Source organism: Sceloporus occidentalis, unplaced genomic scaffold (assembly GCF_023333645.1).
Source record: "Sceloporus occidentalis isolate IW3139 unplaced genomic scaffold, rSceOcc1.0.p SCAF_5, whole genome shotgun sequence".
Lineage (NCBI taxonomy): Eukaryota > Metazoa > Chordata > Lepidosauria > Squamata > Phrynosomatidae > Sceloporus > Sceloporus occidentalis.
Genome location: NW_028316985.1, coordinates 165,247,648 through 165,266,954, shown reverse-complemented (window position 1 = coordinate 165,266,954; position 19,307 = coordinate 165,247,648). Strand labels below are relative to the sequence as shown.

At 41.5% G+C, this 19,307-nt stretch overlaps 1 protein-coding gene across 1 annotated transcript in view; it reads left to right on the top strand.

Moving 5' to 3' along the window:
- Window positions 1-290: 290 nt before the first annotated feature.
- The window catches only part of NFKB1 (nuclear factor kappa B subunit 1), a 74,425-nt gene continuing 55,408 nt past the window's right edge, over window positions 291-19,307 (top strand). The window contains exon 1 of the mRNA XM_089526055.1: window positions 291-485. The gene's annotated coding sequence lies outside the window, so the exon portion shown is untranslated. The remainder of the gene's footprint in view (window positions 486-19,307) is intronic.

Sequence of the window (19,307 nt, the reverse complement as noted above, 5' to 3'; positions counted from 1 at the left end):
GAGAAGGAGGCAGGCGCCCGGAGGCCAAGGTGCGGGACAAGGACCAGGAGGAGGAGGAGGAGGAGAAGCAGACACGGGTCCCTCTCTGCTCGTGTGAGTCTGGGTCAGGCCAGAGTCAAGGGGGGGGGGGTGGCAAGGAGAGGAAGAGCCAGCCTTTGCCATTGGAACGGTCCCCATTTCCCTCTCCTCCTTCCTTCCTTCCTTCCTTCCTTCCTTCCTTCCTTCCTTCCAATTGCGTGTTTGCCTTTTCACACGTCAGCCCAACTCGCGTGTCAGAAGAAGGGGCCCCTTCCCTTTCCCGACATCCTGGCCCTCCTCTTCTGACACGCTTTCTGTTTACGCTTGTCTGTTTTGAGTTTTTCTAAAGAAGTCCCTCGTGGTCCACCCCAGTTCCTCTTTCTCTTTCTTTCTTTCTTTCCCACCTCCTCTCCAGTCAATCAGGAGTACTTCGGAGCAAAGGGACCCCGCCATTCCCGACTTTTGAGGTGAGCCCTGATGCATTCACATTACCCTGGTTGGGTCCGCACTGGAGAAATAACTCGGTTTGGTTCCGCATTAACTGCCCCGGCTCCATGCGATGGCCTTCTGGAAATGGGAGTTTGTTGTGGCACCAATGAAGAGAAGGGTTTGTGGGGAGCTTAGGACTTCTTTTGGCTACATTTGGAGGAGTGTTGTTGTGACTGTTGTTGTTGTTGTGTTCCTCTCCTTTTGGACTGACAGCCTTGGTTGTTGTGTGCCTTCTTCCAGTCGTTTCTGACTTATGGCAACCCTAAGGCCAACCTGTCATAGGGTTTTGTAGTATCTTCAGAAAGGGTTGTTGCCATCATGGCCTAACCTCTGAGGCTGAGAGAGTGTGACCTGCCCAAGAGTGGGTTTTAAGGCTTAAGATTTTAAGACCCCTCCAGAAAAGGACGTCTTTTGGCTACTCTGAGGAGTTTTATCACACCGGAGCTGATTTCGGCATTAAAGAGCGATTAAAGCGCATTGAAAGGATCCAGCAAATAAAGCAAAAGTAGTGAGTAATTGCGTGAATAAGTATCACACGCAATTACGTGTTTATAGCGATATCAGAAATGCATTGCTGCTGAAATCCCAAAGTAAAAAAGGTGCATGTTAATGCTTCTTTGTGACCACTGTAACGGAGGGTTTGGTGTGACGTCGTGCGAAATCGTTTCACATAGTGACGCAATTTTCCCGGGACGGTCACAGGATAAAATCCCGACCTCCTTCGTGTGATAAACTCCTTAGAGGAGTGTTATGGTGATGATGGTTGCTGTTGTGTGCCTCATTTTGGACTTATGGCAGCCCTAAGGCGAACTTTTGTTGTTGTGTGCCTTCAAGTCAAGAGTTATGGCAACCCTAAAACTGACCCTATCCTAGGGGGTTTTTTTGGCAAGTTTCTTCAGAGGGGGTTTGCCACCATTGCCTTCCTCTGAAGCTGAGAGAGTGTGACGGGCACAAGGTCACCTTCCATGGCTGAGCTAGGATTTGAACCCTGCTCTCCAGAGTTATAGTCCAATGCTCAAACTGCTACACTATCCTGGCTCAAAGGCGGACCTATCCTAGAGTTCTCTTGGCAAGTTTCTTCAGAGAGGGGCTTCCAGGGCTATCCTCTGAGGCCGAGAGAGTGTGACATGTCCAGCATCACCCAATGAGTTTTTATGCTTGAGCAGGGATTTGGACCCTGGTCTCCAGAATCGTAGTCCAAAACTCAGCCCACCACACCGGGCTGGCTTTCCCTCGAAGAGTATATCTGCTGTTTTCTTTGGGGAAATTTAGAGAAGGAGCCGGTCCCACTTTCGAGATTTGTTGTGTTTTTCAAGGACTCAGTGGGTGAATGTCAGGAAAACGTCGGGAAAGCCTTGGTACTTCCCTGAAAGGCTGCATCCACACTGGAGAAATAACCTGGTTTGGCACCGCTTTTAACTGCCTTGGCTCAAGGCTATGGAATTCTGGGAGTTGGAGTTCCATAGCCTTGAACCAAGGTAGTCAAAGCGGTGCCAAACCAGGTTATTTCTCCAATGTGGATGCACTCTCAGAAGGAGCTGTCCACACACAGTTTTCCCCTGCTGCCCCTTTATTAAAGCATTTCTTGTTTTGTTGTACCAAAGCAGATTCTAGACACATTGCATTGCAAACTTGCATTTTTATTATTTATTTATTAATTAATTTCAAGGTGTACCACAATGGGATTCATAATAATTCAACCGGGAAAATAATAATACTAATAAAAATTTATTTATCCCCCTCCCCCATGCTCAAGCCTCAAATGTTTTATATTTTTATATTAGGCTTTTATATGGAGTGTTTCTTACATGGGTGGGCATTGTAGCTTTGAATGTATGTACTGTAATTTTATATCATTTTGATTTGATGTTTTCAACAGGCTCTTGTTGTCGTGTGCTTTGAAAGTGATTTCATGTGTGAGCGGCATAATGAAACAAACAAATAAAATAAAATGCAAAATACAATTTAAACAGACAGAAAGCATAGTTAAAATACAATACTAAAGAACTGTAGTGGAAAGGTAGACATTAAGGAAGAGGGTAAGGATATCTGTCCCAGTTTGGTGGGCATGCTTTTGTTTCCTTTTATTTTCATGTTTTAAGATACAGATTTTGACTGGGCTGGAGCTCTGGGTTGGTGAGTTCTGCATTTTCTATTTCTGCCTTCTCTGTGTGTATGTTGGATTTGTTCAGCAGCCTTTTCTACTTCCTCATTCCTGGTTAAGGCTAACAAGACCTGACTTTATGGATGAGAAAGCAGTGCTAGGACTTAGGACATATCTGCACTGCAGAAATAATCCAGTCTGACCCCACTTTAATTGCCATGGCTGAATGCTATGGAATTCTAGGAACTGTCATTTGTTGTGGCACCAGAGCAAAGCATTGAGCCGTGGCAATTAAAGTGCAGTCAAACTGAATTATTTCTGCAGTGTGGATGCAGGCTTAGACACACATGGCAAGGCCTTCCTTCAGTGGTGCATCCCAGGAATAGGAGCTGGCCCTGGCAAAACTGATCTCTTTTTTTGATAAAATTACCAGCTTGTTAGATGAAGGGAATGCTGTGGATATAGTATATAGTGCCACTCTATTCTGCTCTGGTCAGGCCCCACCTGGAATATTGTGTCCAGTTCTGGGCACCACAATTTAAAAAGGATGTTGAAAAACTGGAACGTGTCCAAAGGAGGGCGACTAAAATGGTGAAAAGTCAGTAAACCATGTCCTATGAGGAACAACTTAAGGAGCTGGGGATGTTTAGCCTGGAGAAGAGAAGATTAAGAGGTGATATGATAGCCCTGTTTAAATACTTGAAGGGATGTCATACTGAGGAGGGAGCTGACTTGTTTTCAGCTCCTCCAGAGACTAGGACCCAGAGCAATGGATGCAAGCTACAGGAAAAAAGATTCCACCTCAACATTAGGAAGAACTTCCTGAGAGTAAGGGCTGTTCGACAGTGGAACACACTTCCTCAGAGTGTAGTGGAGTCTCCTTCCTTGGAGGTCTTTAATCAGAGGCTGGATGGCCATCTGTTGGGGATGCTTTGATTGAGAGTTCCTGCATGGCAGGGGATTGGACTGGATGGCCCTTGCAGTCTCGTCCAACTCTATGATTCTATGATTTTAATTGAGTGTCAAAAGGCGGATACTAAACTGGTGAAACCCCTCCCTCACCACTTCCTCTCTGTTTTCTAGAACAGCCTCATACATTAGATGGTGGCTTGTCACAGTGGGCATAGGAGCCCCACTAGCTGGAAAGTTGGCAACACCCTTTCACTTACACTTTATACTTATTTTGGAAGCAAGAGTGGGTCATCTTCAGTGAAGTGAAAGAAAAGAACTGCAAAGTGAAAAAGAAGCCTTCCAATGCTAGGCTTTTCTGAAAACTTTAAAGAAAAAATATATTATTGTTGTATGCCTTCAAGTCGTTTCCGACTTATGGCACACCTAAGGTGAACCTGTCATGGGGGTTTGTTGGCAAGATTTGTTCAGAGGAGGCTTGCCATTGCCTTCTGCTGAGGCTGAGAGTGTATGACTTGTTCAAGGTCACCCAGTGGATTTCATGGCTGAGCAGGGAATCGAATCCTAATCTCAAGTGTTGTATTCCAACACTCAACTACTATGCCACGCTGGCTCTCTTAAAGAAAAACAGAGTGAGTCTTTTCACTGCCACCAAGCATGCATCCACACTGCAGAAATAAAGCCATTTCACATGACTTTAACTGCCATGCCTGTCCTAAAGAATCCTAGACTCTGTAGTTTGGTGAGGTACCTGGTCTCTGACAAACCAGGCATTGGCCAAACTACAAATCCCTGGATTCCACAGGATGGAGCCATTACAATTAAAGTACTGTAGTGTTAAACTGCTTTATTTCTGTGGTGTGGAAGTGCTGCAAGGCAGGTAACATTAAAACAAGGGTTTTCTCCTGGTGAAGTTGATGCCATCTCTACACTGCAGGGTGCAGAAATCTGAGAGTGAATCAGTCTAAAAGCATGTCCATGGAGACTGCTTTCTCACCCTCTACAGGGTTGTTGTTGTTGTTTTATTGTATGCCTTTAAGTTGTTTCTGGCAATCCTAAAACAAACCTATCATGGGGTTTTCTTGGCATGGTCTCTAGATTTGTAGTTTTAATACTCAAAGCACTATGCCATGCTGGCTCTCAATTGCCAGGTATTAGGGGCAGCAGTTGCCAGTGTAAAGGCAAAAATCTCTTGGCCTTCTCCCTGTATTCTGCATCAGTTTTTATCAGTTAGATGCAAAGTTTGTTAATATGACCTTTTCCAAGTGTGAGGCCTGGGTAGCTGTACCACCAAATTCTCTGTAACTGATCCCAAACAGATCTGCACCTATGAACTGCATCTCCTTCTCGCCCCTCACTTCTTGGAAGTAACAATTAAAGTTGGGGATTGGGTAGCAGTGCAGATCAAGCCCAGCATCTTTTTAGCACCAAAGGTCAGATCTAAAATATATTAAGTAATTAAGCAAGGAGGTTTTTTTGAGCATATATGGAGCATGCCTTGTTATCTGGGATGAAGAAAAAGTAATTTAACTCTCAAGGGGTCCTAATATGTTATGAATTATACCCACTGAGGAGAAATGCTTGCAGTGACTATTGTAAGTCCAATGATTGGCAAATTACTAGAGGCCTTTTTGACATGTTTTAGTATTGGAAAATCGAACACAGTACTGGGAGATAATGGAAAAAATAAAACACAGTTCTGGAAAATAAGTTGTAATCGCATTTTTTAAAAATCAGGATTAACACAACACACACAAAGTTATTTAAGACATTACTTGTTACCTCTTGGAACCTATATTGTGATGTTGTTTCATGCTGTGCTGGGCTAGCAGTTTCAGTTTAGAGTCTATCTTATACCATTAATATGATGTGTAAATTGAGAATAATCAGTAATTTATGAAGGTGAAAACCAAGAGAGAAGAGATGTAGGAGGACAAAAAGTCCTTAAACGTTGGCTATTGTAACTGCCAAATTTCCAAGTGTTTTGTTGGAATTTGTTATGGGAAGGTAGGAGTTTTGTGAATGGGTTGCTTGTAGTGGTACCTGAGCGACAGGAATGAAAGGAATAAAACTTCCCAGTTTGTATCTTGAATAAAATGTGTCAGCCTATCTTCACTTTGTGCTGATTTGCAATGCACTGTACTATTTGAATGTGTAGATTTCTTTAGTTTTCTTTTGGTAAAACAAGATTGCTGTGGGTATTCATTTGTGTGTGTTTAAAAAAATAATGATATATGCTGTCAACTGACATAAATTATATTATGCAATATTAGAATTTCCCAGTTTCTGCAGTGTCAGTTTTGCATCCAGTATCATGTTGACTACTAAAAACCCTTCTAGTAAAAAGCATTTACATGGGTCTCTCTCTCTGTGTGTGTCAATACTTCATAAGTATTTTCAGTAATCAATATCAAAAGAACAAGATTTCACCCATTCCACCTGTTAGACGCCAAGTTTTTTAAAAAAGTGAGAAAAGAATCACTAAACATAAAATGGATTCTGTATGTAGATTATTATATTTCTTAATAGAACACCTTTATGATCTTCCTAAAAAGAAACCCACTAGATAATGATAAAACAAATGTTAAAAATTATGAGGGGTAAAAGACTAACACACACACAATAGAAGCTTGTAGTTACTTGTTGTTACTTGTGAATGTTTGAGACATCCGGATTAGACTTTAACAGCAAAGATGGTTCTACCTTTCCTCATTTTTTATCATGCAGAGGAATTTGTTTTACTGGGATCCAAAACACACTGCGGAAATAATCCAGTTTGAGAATGCTTTAACTGTCCTGCCTAATTGCTAGGGAATTCTGGGAATTGTGGTTTATTCTTGCACCAGAGCTCTGACAGAAGACTAAATGTCTCACAGAACTACAGTTCCCAGAATTCCCTAGCATTGAGCCAGGGCACTTAAAGTGGTCTCAAACCAGATTATTTCTGTAGTATGTTTTGGATCCAGGCAAATTTTCTAAGCCATTTAGCAAAGAACTATTTTGTTGTTTCATTTATATCCCCGTCTTTCTCTCTGGAGGGACCCAAGGTGACTCACTATATAGGAAAGGCCCACTCCACAATCTACTCCAGTTTTCCACTCAGCCTGTGGTGCTCAGCAGTCTGGGATGTGTGTTGCTGTGATGCCAAAAGTCCATCATAACCTGGAGCTTTCTATCTTATATAGTTACATATCCACAGTGAAAAAACAAAGGTGCATTTGTATGTACTGCACAGTACTGACATCACGAGCTTAGAAGGACAGTGCTTACAGAAAGAGGTCAGAGTCCAGCAAAAAAAATTATAGTTGAATGCCATCAAATGCTTTTGAGCAACCACAAGCAGGTTATAAAATATGGCTTTCTCTGGATATAGTTAGTTCTCTAAATATGCTTTTCAAGGATATTCTGCCTCTTTCTTCTATCAGTCTATCTAGTCTCTTTTTTAATGTACAAAGTTATCATGGTTCTGTGTAGTAGATGCTTGGAGATGAACATTGGAGGAAATAGATGCATTATGTCATGTTTGCAAACTTTCTGCAAGCAAATTATGTCATGTTTGCAAACTTTCTGCAAGTATTTCTGGAGCTATTTATTGATGTAGGCAATTGGTCATAGTAGATAGTCTTGAACACTTGTGTGCACTGAGGTTTTTAAGGGGTCATATGCACAATTGCAGATCCTATTCTGCAGCCAATATATCTCTTGAATATTGGTTTCCTTTTTAACACTGAAGTCACAAATAAAATCCTTGCTGTTGCTTGCTACACTGTGGCTCATTGATGGGAGGGGGGGCAACACACAACACCCTTCAGTGTCCCCTCAACCAGTGCCACAGATCTCTCTTAGTTGGTGCAATAGCCTGGTTTTTAAGGTGGGTTGCAGTTATCAGGTCCAGCGACAGGACATAGCTATGTCATTGTTGCTACCTCTCCCATGCAGGATCTCAGCAAATGTCATTAATAGAAAACATATTCTTTCTGTGCAGAAATGCTGCTTTTGGGGGATACAAAAAAACCAGATTTATTCACAAATGAACCTTTTTTTGGGGGGAGGGGGGTCCTGTATATAGTCTACAGCTTTTCTCACAATCCAGGACCTTTTTTTGGGGGGGGGGGTTGATTTCAAAGATATATCTGTGTTAAATTAATCTATAGAATCAATATGCAGGGAGATCTTGTAGCACCTTTGAGACTAACTGAAAGAAAAAAGTTGGCAGCGTGACATTTTGTAGACCAAAGTCTGCTTCCTCAAATCATTTGGTGAGGAAGTAGGTCTACAAAAGTTCGTGTTGCCAACTTCTTGCTTCCAGTTAGTCTCAAAGGTGCTACAAAATCTCTACATACTGATTCTACAGACTAACACGGCTTCATATTTGAATTCTACCAAAAAAGGGGTCTTGGGTTGTGAGAAAAGTTGCAGTCACTAAGCATATATTCAACATGGTATTTAAATGTATTGAGACACCCCCTTTTTTTGCCAAAGATGAGAAAGTATTAGTGAGTATTGTTTACATCGCTGTGTATTAGTAAGGAGCACTTCAAGGCTTCTCCCCCGCCCCGCCCCCCCAAAAAAACTTATGTATTTCATCCTCACTCACAATATTTCTTTTCCTCAAAGGCTCATTTAATGATATTAAAAGAGTTCGTAGCTTTCCAACTTGCAGTGACAAGATGGGAAAAGGTAATCTGCTTTTGGAGCTTCTTAAATTGGCTAGAATATTATAGAGAATGTAGATGTTATATGCTACAAAAAATCACATAAACAAACAGGGAGGCTTAAAGATGCTTATAGCCATGTTAAAAGTATATGGGAAATGAACTAGAAGATCTGGTGCTCACTGTGTTCCACAGCCCACAGTATGTCTGCTAAGAAACATCAAAGATACAGTAATGAAATCATCAGCTTTTTAGAAGCCAATCCACACATAAGTTGGTGTGTGTGTCTCTCTCTCACTGAGGTATAGAAGAGTCTTGTGAACTGGGAGGTCCCAAGTTCATATCCCTCTCCACCACAAATTCATTAAGTGGGCTTGGGAAAACATCTATAGTCTAAGATCTAAAGTGGGTAGCAGTTGGCTTCTAGACGTTATGGGATTGCATTTCTCAAAGGTATTGCTGTTGGGTAGGGAAGGGAGAGATTGTAGACCATAGAAATTGGAAAGGCCACAGTTGCCTTTATCTTCACCCAACTAAAATAAATTCTACACAACTATTATAAAGTTTTCTGAGATAACATATGAAATGAAAATCTGAAATGTGGCAATATGAATACATCAAATGAGGAGAAGCAGAGCTGTTTAGAGTTCTTAGGAGGCAGAGGGGAGTGTAATAAACAAACAAACAAATTATCCCCCCCCACACACACACACTTAGTATTGGAAGAGTCAAGGCCAACTCTGCATCATTTGTCTTGTCGTATCAAATTAAAAATATCAAACTGGCCTGAGATAATTATTAAGCCAAACCCTCCGTCATTGTGACCCCATTTTACACACAATATTTTATTGCAAAAGTATACCTATATTTCTCCTTAAGGGATATGTATAAGCCCTGAATGAAAATCATTTTGCTCTAAATGATCTAGTAAGGAATTTATTAGAGAATGATGTTTGTTTGTAACTTGGGAAAAGTTTGTTCTATGTTTTAAATTGTGATTTATTTATTTTTTGGCTTAACAGAGAAAAAACTTTCATGTTTGACAGCAACATTCCCATCCTCTGTTTTGTTTTTTGACTGTGGTAGAAAGTTCTGGAAAATACAGAAGCTTGACTAGTTGTTTGCAACATTTGGTTGGTTGTGATAAAAATATTGCCCAACTTAAGATACTACATGCACACAAATCTTGCAGCATGTTTTATAAAACAGACAGGCATAGAAGAACAAACTTGAAAAAATTCCTAAAGTCTTTGTTACATTTTAAATTCTTTTAGGTGACATTGTTTTAATACTGTATTGTGATAGTCTTATTTTAAAAAATAGGAGCTTGGCTTCCCAGTTTTATAGCTGGTAGATAAGAGCTTCCAGAAATATCCCAGTTTTTTGTATTTGTTTTCTTCTCTTCCTATGCCACAACATATATACTTCAACTGAAAATCAAGAAGTTTCTTAAATTCTAATGCCAGTTACTCTCTGCACTTGAATCTTCTTTGCATTTTCAGAGAATCTAATAAATCTGTTAACAAATATCTTCACACTTAATGTGTTATGTGAAATCATAATTATTTGAAAGTTTAATGATGTTCTTGAGATGTAGTTTAATGTATAATGTTGCAGAAAAATAATATGCAAGATTGCTAGTTTTGCCTATTTGTCAGCAGTACTGATGACACACTCCCTGCTCTTTTCTGAAGCAAGTACAGCAACAGTTAAGCAAGCAGATCGTAACACTACATGTATCTATGGTATATACATGAAAAATCATCCTTCTTTTTCTAGCTCAGTGATGAGCAATGATGTAAGACTCTTACATCATTGCTCATCACTGAGCTAGAAAAAGAAGGATGATTTTTCATGTAAGACCAGAAATTACTTTATTAAGCAAACTCTGTTGGTTTACAGCTCCTTCCAATTGCATCTCGTGTTTCTGACTTCAGTGGCAAAATAGGTATTCAGAAAACCTATCCAGAAAATACTGATTTTGTGCTAGCTCATCTTCAGTAGTGAAATATAACCATTCCTATATGATGGTTTTTGCTCATACTGCATGAAGTGGCTGAATGTATTCCGTGGTGATATCATTATAACATTAAACAGTGATACCTTTATGGGGCCAGCCAAAATGCATAATATATGTGTTGCAAACCTTTGAAGCTCTATTGGCTTCGAAAGCTAGTTGCAACATGCATATTGTGCATTTTGGTTGGTCCGATAAAGGTATCACTGTTTTGAGGATTTTGAGTGTTACTGTACTTTGCTATATGGCTACCCCTGGATATGTTCATTGCAATATGGAAGCGTGTAATTTGTTACTGGATGAAAACATTAATATCTAGATAATGCATGTTATGGTTTTAAGAGCATAGCATTTAAAACTGCAAAGATAATGTGAGCAATCAATGATTTCTTGAATGACCTTTAGGATATATAAGGTAGGAATAAGAAGATAGATTTCCATGTGAAGGATATCCATGGAACAGATTTAGTGCCCTGTGTCACTCTTGTTTTTTCTTATGACTAACAGAAACTGCAAATAAGTAAATATATCATGAATATTTTATTTGCATTATTTCAATAGACTTTTTAAAAATAATACTTTATGGAGAAGTTCCATTTGCATTATCTTATATCAATTTGTTTGAAGACTAAAAAATATTGTTGCAGTTTAGCTGTTGCAGGAACAGTAGTTACCTCAGTTTAGAGATAACAATGTATTTTTGTTATTATTTATACATCCATGTTTTGCAAATATGGTAATTATTTATACTACTATGTTTGTATTAAGGTACAAACCTGCAAAATAACAACTTAATTCACATTTGTAAGAAGAAAAATATGATGTATAATGTCAATGGAGGACCTCTCATCTTCATGCCATATTTATCATGCTGGATATGTATACTCAGGAATAAGTCCTTTTGCAATCACTGGGCTTACTCCAGAGTAAGCATGTACAGAACTGCAGCATTAGCTCTTACTCTGTCAAATTCAGCGGGATATCAAAGTTCAAAAATTCAGGCTCAGTAGAAAAAACTCAGAAACTTTACTGAGAAAACTATAGGTCCAGTCTGATGACTTTCATTATGAGAACTAGCCAGCGTGTATTGCAATCACATAATGAAACGATAAACAATTCAAATGTCAGGTGGGCAATTCTTAGTCCTAAAAAATAATAAACATGTTCCTGTCTTTTCCCACACCACCTCCTTTCTCTTTGTTGTTATAGACATGCTTTCTTACAAATGTCCTTGAGTTAGTTTGCCTCCTTCACTGGCTTATCTCAGTGCCTGCATCTGAGCTAATAGTTCTAAAAAACTTCTAAAATATATTTAAAGCATACTATCACTACTATATATCCCATCACTATATTGTGGGAGGACAAAAGCATACACAACTCCTGACACCCTCCCTCCTGGTTAAACATCAGCTTATCTGATGTTTGTTGTTAATTGCCAATGCCATCAAGTTGACTTTGACTTATAGTCATCCTATGAATGAGGGGCCTCCAAGGGGCAAAACAGACTGTCCCTATAGATAGGGTTGCCATATCCCGCCCCCCGGCGGGACAATCCCGGTTTGGGCGGTGCCATCCCGGTCCCGGTCCGGTTTGGCGCCCAAACCGGGATGGCCCCGCCCACCGCGGCCACCTCCGCCGCCGCGGCGGCTCCAAGGCCTTTCTGAGGCCTGGGAGGGCTCTCCGCGGTTGGAGCTCCAGCCACGGAGACGCTCCCTCCCGGGCCCCAGCGAGGCCAGGGAGGAGGAGGAGGAGGCAGCCGCTTCCCACCGCGGCGATCACCGCGATGAGGGGCGGCCTCCGCCTCCTTCCCGGCCTGGGAGCCGGCTGAGGCTTGCTCCCAGACCGAGAGGAGGAGGAGACCGCTTCCCACCGCGGCAATCACCGCAATGAGGGGCGGCCTCCGCCTCCTTCCCGGCCTGGGAGCAGGCCGAGGCTTCCTCCCAGGCCAGGAAGGAGGGGGAGGCCGTTTGCCACCGCGGCGATCGCCGCGATGACAGGCGGCCTTGGCCCTCCTTCCCGGCCTCTATGGAGGCTTGGGCCTCCACAGAGGCCGGGAAAGGGAATGGGGGCCGCCCGCGATCGTGGCGATCGCGGGTGCTCTCCTCCCTCCTTCCCGGCCCCTATGGAGGCCCAAGCCTCCACAGAGGCCGGGAAAGGGAGTGGGGGCCACCCGCGATCGCGGCGATCGCGGCGATCGCGGCGATCGCGGGCGCTCTCCTCCGTCCTTCCCGGCCCCTATGGAGGCCCAAGCCTCCACAGAGGCCGGGAAAGGGAGTGGGGGCCGCCCGCGATCGCGCCGATCGCGGGCGCTCTCCTCCCTCCTTCCCGGCCCCTATGGAGGCCCAAGCCTCCACAGAGGCCGGGAAAGGGAGTGGGGGCCGCCCGCGATCGCGGCGATCGCGGCGGTCGCGGGCGCTCTCCTCCCTCCTTCCCGGCCCCTATGGAGGCCCAAGCCTCCACAGAGGCCGGGAAAGGGAGTGGGGGCCGCCCGCCGATCGCGGGCGCTCTCCTCGCTCCTTCCCGGCCCCTATGGAGGCCCAAGCCTTCACAGAGGCCGGGAAAGGGAGTGGGGGCCGCCCGCGATCGCGGCGATCGCGGGCGCTCTCCTCCCTCCTTCCTGGCCTCTATGGAGGCCCAAGCCTTCACAGAGGCCGGGAAAGGGAGTGGGGGCCGGGAGGAGGCTGCTTCCCACCGCGGTGATCGCCGCGATGAGGAGCAGCCCTTGCATCCTTCCCGGCCTGAGAGGAGGCCGAGGCTTCCTCCCAAGCCAGGAAGGAGGAGGAGGACAAGGTTTTAAAATGTAGGACCTTTAAAAAAAAAGGTCCTACATTTTTAAGCCTTGTCCTACATTTGTCCCGGTTCGGAGCTCCTCATTTATGGCAACCCTACCTATAGAGCAGCTCCATGCTGCCCCTGGAAGTGGCAGAGCGGGCCTGCAGCAACCACACGCCATGACATTGATACGGCACTTTGCCAGACCAAAAAGGGCCAGCAAAATGCCACTCCTAATTAAAGTGGCGAAAAGCCACCCTTGCCACTGCTGTGTTGGCTTTCAGGAGTTTCTTTGGCACAGAGCATCTAAACACTGTGCCGAAGACATGCCCTTTCACCATCTGCCATGTGGTCCGGTGGGAAGTGTGACACTGGCATCAGGGCAGCGTTGGGGCCTGCAGCAGGCGGATGCTATGCCCCCACTCTGCCCTGAGGCCGGCATTAAACGCCAGTCTGTTTAGCCCCCAAGTCACCTAAGTAGTCAACAGCCCTGCTCTTGCAAAGTCAGGGCCATGGATTCCCTAATTGAGTCTATTCACCTGTAGTACAGTTTTCCTCTTTTTCTGTTGCCTTCCACCTTATCAATCATTATTGTCTTTTCTAATGAGTCATATCTTCTCATGATCTATCTCAAATATGATTGTCTGTTTACTATTGGTTAATTCTAATAATGTAAAAGATGCTAAAAGTTTTATCTGCTAACAAGGTGGTTCCATTTAAAAGCACTGAATGTAACTGTGAAAGTGATACATGCTGTGTTGGTAAAAATGTGTGTATTTTGTGGGCTCTTGGGATTTGTAGCATTTGGTTCATGGTTCCATTTGCTGGATGTGTGTGAAAAAGGAAAGATTTTGCCAGCCCAGGACATATTGCTACTTGACTCACCTGAGACAGCATAGTAAATCCTAGTCCCCTTTAGCTGTGTAGTACGGAAGGCTGGCCAAATTGTTTTAGAACTCAAGACAGAAAATCATACCACTTCCTAAGAGTAAATACTAATAATTGTAAGCTAGCAGTGTACTCTTTTTATGATACTTTTTATGATACTCTTTTATGATACTCCAAATCAGCTGCCTGAAACAGCTGCCTCTCTCAGCATAATAACAGGTTTGTTATTATGAACAAGAAAAGACAAAATATACATTGAAATATTCTTCACAGGAACAGTATTGTATTAATGTCTCAGCATTATATTTGAATGCAGAGGATACCTAACTACACATTCCAAAAAAGAGGAAATCTGTCAGTGCAAAAAGGGTACAGATATACTGTATGCATGCAAACAAATAATTACCAATTCAGTATACCTCACTGGAGTTGGAAATCTGTGATCAGGTGACTTTTGTGCCCTTTCAAAAAACTAACTGGTGATGGGCAGCTTCAAGACTCTTGTGCATCTTTCTTATGTTTTTCTTTTCTTCAGTTTTTAGTCTAGACTTGTACTGGAAAGTCCTTGAAACTGAAGATGTCTTCAAATGGAGGACCACCCTTTGACAGTCCTTCACAGAGATTATTGTCCTCTGTAACATAGAATGTATGTCCATGCTGCTTGGAAACTGATTATAGACATTTAGTAACGGCTAGGCTAATAGGGGATGGAAAAAAATATTAATATTTTTCTGTTGATTAATGACATTTTAAAATACACAAGACTGTAGATGTTTTCCATACAGTTGGAATCATTGTTATTATGATTATTAGTATTATGTGATCAATATTCATAGCAATTCACAGAATAAAGCAATAAAATACAGTCTTGTCAAAGGTGCACAATCTAATTTATAAAAAAGAAACAGGGAAAGAGGGAGAATACAGATAAAATGATGAATAAAACTAGTAATTGTTTTTTAATAGTCAAGATGTTAACCACCTTTTGTTTTTTCACAATCCAACTTTTATCTGGAAGAATTCTATATTTAAAACTGAATTACCAATAAATGAATGAAGAAATAGCATGTACACTTGCAGTCTTTTCCCCACCTTCTTTTGTAGGTGACTATAATGTGGCTGCAATCCTGTCCATGGGAGAATATGCCTTGTGAGGTATTTCACAAGGAATAGTTAACCTTCAGCACTCACCTTCAGCATTAGCCAGTGCTCCTGAAACTGTGCTGCAAGCCACCTGTGAATGACCCTTTAGTTTGAAAAACAATCTGTAAAATGGTTGAGGAGTGTGCATGTATGTGCATTAGTTAAATCTTGACTGACACTTAAATGCCTTACTTGATTTATCAAACAGGTTTATATTATATACAACTACTGGGCAGAGCTGTCAACAGTATTTAGCTGTCTCAGGGTTTCATCTAAGGTGCTTCCAGACAAGATTTTTAATCCTGCAATTGTCCCACCTAAAAAACAGACTTGTACAGGAAGAAGGGCTGATGTCTTCCGAATCTAGTGAGATAGGGAGTTTAAGAGCATGTTGGTATATTTTTCATTCTTGCACGTTATAAGGATTGAAAAATTAAATATTATGGAGGATCTTTTCTTTCTGATAATGAATGGCAGCTTATAATAATTCTGATTTTATTTTTCTTTTTTTTCAGTATCTTTAACATGAATATACAGTTACTTAAACAGTTACTTAACCAATTTAAAAACTCCAATCAGAGGTTGGGAAAGTGATTTTTTAAAATATTATAACTCCCAAAACCTTGCAGCCAACATGGCCACTGAGGGTTAGGAGAACTGTAGTCCAAAAAAAAAGTAAAAGTTATCAGTTGATATGGTATCTATTTATGCTAAAGTTTTATGTGGGCATTTTTTTCAGATAACATATTCCACTGTTGAACATTTGGCTAGCGTCATGATTTTCAGGCATTGTTACTTTGCATCAATTAATATAAATAAAAATTTGCATTTTTCCATCTCACATTTGCTATCAAAACCAAAATTCTGTTACAGGCTGTTGCAATAGAATTATCCCCAAAGCTTGCTTGCTTACTTTCATGTTTTTGCTGTTGTTGTATGTTGAATGTTGTTAAATCATTTCCAGATTATGACATGCTAATCTCTCTATGAGAGAGCTCTGATGCCACAACAAACTACAAACCCCAGAATTCCATAGGATGGAGTCATGACAGATAAAGCAGTGTCAAACTACATTAATGCTGCAGTGTAGCAGCAGCCTGCGACTTGTCCAGGGCCCCCCAATTGGTTTCCATGAACAAGTGGAGAATTGAACTCTAGTCTCTTAGAATCCTACTCCAGCATGCAAACTACTTCACTATGACACACATGAATTCAAAATGGATTTGTTTATATTAATTCTTCTGAATAGAAACTAACAGAGATATGAAGTCCATAACCACAGTTTCTCCAAAAAAAGATATATGTTTCATCAGTAACTGTGTTGCTTATGAACAGTGAACCTGGCTTAACAGGTTTCTCTGGAAAACTGGCAGTTAAACATGAAAAGAAGAAAATCTTCTAATACAGCAACTTTATTGGCGAGCATGGATTCAGACTTCACTTAGAAAATTGCCTTGGGGATTCCTTTAGAAAGTATACTTGAAGGGAAAAAAAGAAGGAAAGCATGCACGTAATATCTAACAAGGAATTTTTGCAAGAAATGTGTGGGACCTCTGCTTTCAAGTCTTCTTATCAGTGAAGAATCTGCAGTAGTGGAATAAAACTACAAAGCTTGTTGGTCATTAGACAAGAGCATACAAATGAAAGAGGCTTGCTTATGCTGTTTGACATTCCACTCATAATCTAATTAATTTATTTTTGTGTTAACAGATTGCCTTTTTTTAATTTAGTATTTATTTATTTAAAGTATTTCTGTATTGTCTCCTAGCCCAAAAGGGCTCTCAAGTCAATGAACAAATAAAAACCTATTAAAACAATACAAAGATAAAAACATTTTAAAAGACATTAAAATACTGTTTTAGAAGTCTTAAAAGCTTTCTAAAAATAACCTCAGAATCCTGTCTTGAAAACAGCAATTTCAGACATTTAATGCCATGTGGAACAGCACTGTTTTGGGTTCCCACTTGAAGTTTAAAAGAGGTGGGGCCAGCCTAACTTCCTTGGATAGGACGTTGTACAGTCAAGGCATTCCTACAGAGAAAACCCTGTTATGTGTATCTACGAACCTAATTTTGTGAGGTGCTGGGGCATGCGACAAGGCCTTCACTGAAGATCTCACATTTCTGGCAGGTTCAAATAGGAGGAGAGGGATGTTTCAGATATCTTAGCCCCAAGTTATTTGGGACTATGTAGGTCAGTGTGGCATAGTGGTCTAAAATGATGGACTGTGACTCTAGAGACTAGGGTTCAATTATCAGCTCTGCCATGAAACCCACCAGGTGACCTGGGCAAGTCACATTCTTTCAGCCTCAGGGGAAGACAATAGCAAAACTCCTCTGAACAAATCTTGCCAAGAAAACCCCATGATAAGCTCACCTTAGAGTCGTCATAAGTTGGAAGTGACTTAAAGGCACAAAGCAACAACAACAGGTCAACACCAGCACAGCACCTTCAGTTGAGCTCAAAAGCACATTGGAAGTCAGGACTGGAGTTATTTGGTCTCTAAAACACACACATGACACCAGTCTGGCAGTGCATTTCCAGACCCCTTTCAAGGGTAGTCCCATGTAGAGCGCATTACGGTAGTCTATTCAAGAGATAACTGGCATGAACCTCTGTGACCTGATCTGCCTTCTCCAAGAAATGATGCACCAGTTGAAACTGGGCAAAAGCATTTCTTGCCAGGAGCATCACTGGGTCCAAGAGCATCCCCAAGCTATGAACCTGATCTTATGGAGGAGGAGCAACCCCATCCAGAACAATTAAGGTGTTATTTTGATAATTAGTTTATCAAGCAGACTTGCATGGCACACATTAGTTTGATAGGATGCAGTGTCTAGTCTTGCAGATTAGTATTCATTATGCTTTTGGGCATGGTACAACATGTTGATAACAAATTAAAATTTGCATTTGACTTCTGTTACTCCGTGCAACAAAATCTGAAGTTATTCCTATAACTACACTTTTTAGTTCAGTCATGAGATGTTGTGGTATTTAAATAGTTTAGAAAAGTTACTTCATTTGAACTACAGCTCACTGAATCCCTCAGACACCTTGGCTACTGGCCATATTGACTGAGGGTTTTTGGAAGCTGTGTAACTTGTCCAAATTCTGTTTCATATGCACTGACTAGCAGAGAATCTACACTAAAACACTGTAGCAGTTCAAATCCACTTTTAACTTTCGGTTTTATTCTGTGAAATCCTGGGATTTGCAGTTTTGGTAGTGAGCCACTTTTCTACCTGTCTTTTCTACCAGACAGCTCCACTCAGAGGAGTGGAACTAGAATTCCCAAGGTAGCACAGGACAAAACAGTGACATTTGAATGAGTTATTCAGCTGCTGCAACTCTGTATTTCAGACAGTTACTACACTGCAGAATTAATGTAGTTTGACACTGCTTTAACTGTCATTGCTCCTGGGATTTGTAGTTTGATGGGGCACCAGAGATCTCTGACAGAGAACACTAAATAGCTCACAGAACTACAAATCTCAGAATTCCATAACACTGAGCCATGACATTTAAAGGAGTGTCAAAGTGTGTTGATTCTACAGTGTAGATACAGCTACACATACAGTGTGAAACTGCTTACTACAGACATCCATTATTTTGCCTTAGAGGGATATATTGGTTTCTTTTTAAAATGTTTGCACTCTGCAGTATACTTGGTGTTATCACCTTCAGTGCTGAGTAAATAGGGTATGGATGATCTGAATTCCTCATGAAAAATACAAATACGTAGGTGCCCTTATATTAATAGTGTTGGATGGCATGGTACTTATACACTCGTCTCTCCACATTTGCAGATTTGATTATTCACAGATTTTATTAATATGTACTCTCTAGGAATATCTAGGTCCTCCAACACAACTCTATGGTCAACTTTAACCAAAAGTTGCACTGAAGACCTAGAGATTCCTAGAGAGAACACTGCACTAGGAATTTGTCTTGCGGATGTTGACCATAGAGTTGCACTGGAGGATCTAGAGATTCCTAGACAGATGATCTCTCATGTAAAAACATAGTGTTTTTCTTATTTGTGGTTTTTCTACATTCATGAGGGCCCTGTGCCCCTAACCCCAGCAAATGTGGAGGGATGAGTGTATTTAGCAGCTCTTGAACAAACTGCAATATTTTAATAATACGCAGTCATAGGGTGGGGAAACTGTGATCCTCCAGTGTCTTGGATGTCAGTTCCTGGAGACCACAGTCAACATGGACAGTGATCAGGAATTCTGGTAGTGAAAGGTAAAACCAATATGCGGTTCAAAGGTTTGTCCACCTTTGACACAGATTATGCTTCAGGCCTCAA